This window comes from Lipotes vexillifer, unplaced genomic scaffold (assembly GCF_000442215.2).
Source record: "Lipotes vexillifer unplaced genomic scaffold, Lipotes_vexillifer_v1.1 scaffold442, whole genome shotgun sequence".
Taxonomy (NCBI): Eukaryota; Metazoa; Chordata; class Mammalia; order Artiodactyla; family Lipotidae; genus Lipotes; species Lipotes vexillifer.
In genome coordinates, this window is record NW_006790311.1 from 1,269,302 (window position 1) to 1,275,540 (window position 6,239).

The window sequence follows — 6,239 nt, forward strand, 5'->3', positions numbered from 1 at the left end:
GAGAAAGTGTAAAAAATGATCATCTCTTGGGCTTCCCTGGTGGCGCAGTGGTTGAGAGTCCGCCTGCCAATGCAGGGGACACGGGTTCGTGCTCCGGTTCGGGAAGATCCCACATGCCACGGAGCGGCTGTGCCCGTGAGCCATGGCCGCTGAGCCTGCGCATCCGGAGCCTGTGCTCCGCAACGGGAGAGGCCACAACAGTGAGAGGCCCGCGTACCGCAAAAACAAAAAAAAAAGATCATCTCTTAAGGGGTGAAAAGCACGGGGAAATGATAATACCATTCACCCTTGGAAATCACAAGGGTGAAACCAGAGGAGAAAGATGAGTAATATTTCAGATATGCTGCATTTGCAAAGATGAAAAGAAATTCACATAGAAATTCTAATATGCAGATAAGATAGATTTCAGAAACTCAGGAGAGAGTAAGGATTGAAATTACAGATTTTGAAATTATCTCACATAAAATGAATAGTGGAAACCAAAAAACTATTAAGCTCTCCAAGGGAGGAAAAAAAAAAAAAAAGGAGCAATCCTTGGGGACCAGCAACAATCGAAAGGCAGAGGAGAGAGGCAGGAGCAGAAGCAGGACAGGGTAGTCTCCCAGAGTTCAACAAATGAGAGTTTCCAGAAGAGAGCAGGCTGCCTTCTCTTTTCACTCTGTCGAATGCATAAAGATGCTGTTGCGTTAATTAAACTAGCTAGGCCAAATCAGGGAAAGCATCTGGAAAAGGATGCATTACTACCGAAAGGTAAGGAAACCATGTTAAACTACGTCACTTAGACACAATCAGCAAAATTCAGATTATGGGAAACTTCACAGAACAACCTGGTTCCTTCAACAAGCAAATTGCAAGGGAAAAATATGGAGGTGGAACTTGTAGACTAAGAGAAGCTTGAAAGACGTGTCAACCAATCACAACGTGTGAAGTGGACTGGGTCCTGGGTTAAACAAGCACAGTAGAGAAAAAAAAAATTACGAGGCAAGCAGAAAATTAAACTGGATATTTGATGATATTAAGGAAATACATTAAATATTTTAGCTGTAATAATAATATTGTGGTTACGCTCTTTAAAAGTCCTTTATGTTTTTAGAAATCATACTGATATATTTATAGCTTTCAGATGCCTGCTATTTGCTTCAAAGAAACACAAGAGGAGTTATGTAGATAGTGATATGGGAGCAGCGAGATTCGCCAGGAGTTAATAATTGTTGGGGCTGGCATTGAGTTCACGGAGCTTCATTTTTTCCATATGTTTGAAATTTTCCTTAACATTTTTTTGTTAAAGATGCAGTTTGGTTTGCAGGAATAGGATTTCCTTCCATATACTGTAGTTTAGATGGCCCTGGTTAAGTTTTCTTGACCTGGGTTCAGTGGATTTCAAGGAACCACGAGGATCTGAATCAGATCTAGACAAAGCTGGAGGATGAAGTGGTCCACAAAAAAACAGGGATTGAGTTGAACACAAGATACCACTTGAAAGATGACAGAAGATAGATCCTTCAAGTTATTGATTAAAGGGTTTCAAAGATAAAATTTTAACATAAAGGACAACAAGAAACTAATGGGGTGTGTGTGTGTTTGTGTGTGTGTGTGTAAGGAGTTTGTTGAATGAGCAAAGCAGTAGGTAAGAAAAATGACTCTGTCCGCTCTTGTTTCTAAGACAAATTCAATGCCACTGAAAAAGACACGCAGCTATGAGATGTTGAAACGTAAACGTGGGATATTTGTTCATGAGAAAAGAATGTGTGCATTAAAGTCGTGTTAAGACACTGGAGATCTAGGGGTCGGGTGATTCAAACCTTCACAAACTACTGTCTTCTCCTTTGTTTATTCCTTCTTCTTTCCCCAACAAATCCAAAGTGCCTTACAGGTAGTGCAAAGGCCCTAGGACAAAGGGGTAAGAGTAAGAGGTAATATGAAGTTTGGAGGAAAAGATTACGGATTATTTTCTCCCTCTCACTGAATCCTGAATTTAATAGTGTAAATTAAATTTGTCACCTTCCTATTTGTTGTGAGGTGGGGTACAGAACGCTCATGACGAGGGGGACAAGTTGCTTTAGTTAGGTTGCAGGGCAGTGATGAGGACACTGCGCTGTGAAGACCTCCACCCTTTTTCTTTTCTAGGTCTCACCGCCAGCAACTCCCAAAGCACTAGACTTTTTCCCCAGGTACGTAAACAGAACAAAACAAAACAAATTTAAGGGTAAGATTATGCGAAGGGAGCAGACGGGAGCATTCCAGAGGAAAACCACAAGCGAGGGCTCGTTCACCCAAGGCAGTTGGAGTGGCGGGAGCAGTTTGACAGTCACTTTGGCAAGGGTTGGAGACACAGCAATGGGTCAAATCAGAGAGCCTCGGAAACCACGGGAAGGACTCTGCGGATGCGCGTCCAGTCTTTATACGGAACCTGCGCGTATCAGACTCCAGGGCAACCGTCAGGAGGCAAGAGGCAGGACCGGGGGAAGTGGCTCCAACCCGGCTCTGAGAGCCGCCCTCCCCGATGTCTCCCAGCCCCACAGCCGCCGGAGCAGGGAAGGGAGGATTCCCCTGAGGTGAACGGAACGTTTAGAACACCTCTCCCCAAATCCAGCTACCTCGCTGTTAACCGAGGCTTGAGAGTCCTCTCCTCCCCTTCGGGGACACCCAAAAGCGACGCCGCGGCAGTTCCGGGTCATGCGCTGGAGCTCGGCGAGTGGCGGCCCTGGCGAATCCAAGCCCGGAGTCCTAGGCCTCCTCCCGCCCATGGGGGAGGGCCAAAAGAAAATAGGCACCAGTCGGGATGTACACTTGGAAGACGTTTACCCTCTGGGCCAATAGGAAGGAGGAGGGCGGGGCCGAGGGGCGCCGTTCGCTCTTCGGGTTTAAATCTGGGCGGCCGGACGGTTAACGCCAGCCTGGGTGCGTTTGCGGGCCGTGCGCCTGCGCGAGCTGTGGGACGCTAACCGAAACCTGCGGTACTAAGCTAGCGGGGTGGCTGGACTCGGTGCGGCCGGTGGACGTCCGCTGGACCGGTAAGCGGACAAAAGCTGAGAGAGATGGTGCACTGGCTCCCTAGGGCCGCCCGCTCGCCGGCCACAGCTGTGGAGAGGTCAGGTTCTGAGTAGCGCGGCATTGGAGTTTCCCTCCCCTGGGTGCCGGTTTCCCCAGCGCGCTGTACGGAGCCTTGACGCTCCCGCCGAGCCCAGGTGTGCGGCCTGCGGAGGCACGTGTGAGCGGCGCCGTGCGTGCCCCCGGCGCGTTCGACCCCTCAAGGTTATGATGTGCCTCAGCTGCCGGTCCACTGCCAGCCCGGCGCCCGCAGCGGCGAGCACCCTCGTGGTCGCCGCTCTGCGAGGTGGACGGGGCCGAGGGGCCTGTGGGCGGCGGGACCGGTGCCCGCGGGCAGCCGGCTTCCCGGGAGGCCGTGAGCGTCTGAGACGATAACCACGCCCCGGGCCAGCTGGTGCAGTCTCTGGTCTTTGTTGTCGTCGTGAAGGGAGAAAAGTCTTCTCCCCCTCTAGTCTCACCTTTTGTGAACTTCCGGATGTCACAGTGCGAGAAGCTCTTACCCTAATGAGTTAGGATAGCGTGTAAAATTGAAGAATCCTATAGTCCTGCCCCAGAATAAAGAAAGAAAAACAACTTTTTTTTTTCTGATTATAAAAAGTATACAATCTCAGTATTTGTAGAAATAAATCCAAGCACTGTTAAGTACATATTTAAAAAGGAAGAAAATACTCGAGACTCCATCAGCCACAGATCAAAAAAAAAAAAAGTGTTGATATTTGGGTTTACTTAAGATGTATTCATTATGAGTATATATTTACATTGGTAAATGTATTTGTTTTTATATAATTGTGTATTTTGAATATAACAAAGTATATTCATTTAAAAAGCAGATTATGCCTTATTTAGTCCCTAATAGTTTAGGAATAAGTGATTTGATCCATGCCAAATGTAGATATGCATTATCATTTTTAAAAAATCTTTATTTGGCTGCGCCTGGTCTTAGTTGTGGCATGCGGGATCTTCATTGTGGCATGCGAACTCTTAGTTGTGGCCTCTGGGATCTAGTTACCCGACCAGGGCAGGAACCCAGGCCCCCTGCATTGGGTGTGCAGAGTCTTAGCCACTGAACCACCAGGGAAGTCCCTGCATTATCATTTTTAATGGGTGCATGGTATTTCTTGCTATGGCTCTACTATACCACGTATTATTTAACCTATCCCCTAATGATGGACATTTGTTTTTCCAATTTCTTCATCAACAGAAAATAGCATGGTAGTGGTTACTTGTACATGTACATGTTTGCGTTCTTGTCCAGTTTATCTCCTTAGAATAATTTCCTGGAAACGTTTTGTGGCTTAGAAATTATGGTACATTTTAAATTCTGATTCATAATGCCAAAGTGCCCTCTAGAAAAACTGTCATCTCCCCTCCTCACCCTCCCCCAACACATAGTACACAGTGTAAGAGTACTTATTTCTCCACACTCCAGCCAGCACTGGGTACTGAAAAGTCTTACCAACCTAGAAGCATAGCTTAATGTTTTTATTTGCATTATTAATGAGGTGAAACATCTTTTTCTATGTTTATTAGTCATTATTTCTTCAGTAAATCACCTGTCTTTTCCCTATTCTGCTGGTGTTTGTACCTTTTAATAGCTTTCTAATAGGAATTTGAATTAGTGATTTTGAACCTGTTACAGTATTTCCACTAGTTGGTTGTCTCTTTGGATTATGGTTGTCTTTTTTAGGGTGTTTTGTTTTCTTTTGTTCTAATACTTTTGTTCTTGAAGCTGCATGCTTTCCTTCCAAGAGGTAGAGAAATTTGTTCTAAATCTGCAATAGCCTCCCAGCAAAGTTTAGAATCTAACTAGTGATCCAGCCCTGCTATTCCAATTTAAAATCCTTCCCTTCCACCCTCAAAATCCTTTCACTTGCAACTAGGTAAACATGGGACACTGAATTGCTTAAGATTTTGACCAGAAGGTACTGTTGGGTATTTTGGTCAATATCATCTATATTTATCTACAAAATACAAGCTGTGCTAGCTTCTATGTGAAAGTTTCCCCCTAAGTAAGGAGAAAGGATTATCAGGTCTTCATATTAAAAAGAGAAAAAACTGACAGCTACTTGTGGACCTTATTAAATTTTATATTTTATTATTTGCAAGCACCTATCTTCTTAATACATTCGAGAAAGAAAAAGTGTGCAATAATTTAACTGCAAAGAAAACATGTTAATCATAGTATAGTATACTACACATGCCATAAAAAAAAAATCTCTTTGGGCCTTAGTATTGGAATTCTTCCAGCCCATTCCAGCCCAGAGTCCTGTTCCATTTCTGTCCCTACTTTCCTCTGTTCTGTGTTTATCTTTTTAGTAGGTAGTTTTGTATTGCATGAACATTGAAATGAATGGTGTAATACTTCTCACAAAGCACCATTTAATTAATATATATAATATATATACTTATATATTACATGTTATATATATTACATATGTAATATATATTAAAACATATATATATATATATATATATATATATAATCTCACTTAAACTTCACAACCTGTTGAAATAATTCCTTCCATTTTTCCAGTGAAGAAAGAAAAAGCTAAGCCCTACTTTACTCCTCACATTCATTTAGTCCTTACCATTGGTCTGACTCTGGAATTTATACAACATATTATACAATACAGATAAATGAAGTAATTCTTCAAAGTTACATTTTGGGACTTCTGATTTGCTTCATCTATGATGATTGTCCTGAGTTTTTCTGTGGTAATTACCAAAAGTAATGTCATTAGATCCTTATTCTTCTAGATTTGATAATATAACCTAGTTAACCTTGAAAGGATTTCATTTAAGATCAAAGACCCTGGACTTCCCTGGTGGCGCAGTGGTTAAGGACATGGGTTCGATCCCTGGTCAAGGAAGATCCCGCATGCCGCGGAGCAGCTAAACCCGTGTGCCACAACTACTGAGCCTGCGAGCCACAGCTACTGAGCCCGCGCACCTAGGGCCCGTGCTCCGCAACAAGAGAAGCCACCACAGTAAGAAGCACACGCACTGCAACGAAGAGTAGACCCCACTTGCTGCAGCTAGAGAAAGCCTGCATGCAGCAACGAAGACCTGATGCGGCCAAAAATAAATTAATTAAAAAAAAAGATCAAAGACCCTGATCCTCTCTTTTACTTCTATAGAATCTGCTAAGCATGGCTTTTTTTTTTTTTTTTTTTTTTTTTTTGGGGTAC

General features: G+C 43.7%; 1 protein-coding gene across 1 annotated transcript in view; it reads left to right on the forward strand.

The window, feature by feature from the left end:
- Positions 1-2,884: 2,884 nt before the first annotated feature.
- HYLS1 (HYLS1 centriolar and ciliogenesis associated) overlaps positions 2,885-6,239 on the forward strand; it is a 12,114-nt gene continuing 8,759 nt past the window's right edge. Inside the window, exon 1 of the mRNA XM_007463612.1 lies at positions 2,885-3,014. The gene's annotated coding sequence lies outside the window, so the exon portion shown is untranslated. The remainder of the gene's footprint in view (positions 3,015-6,239) is intronic.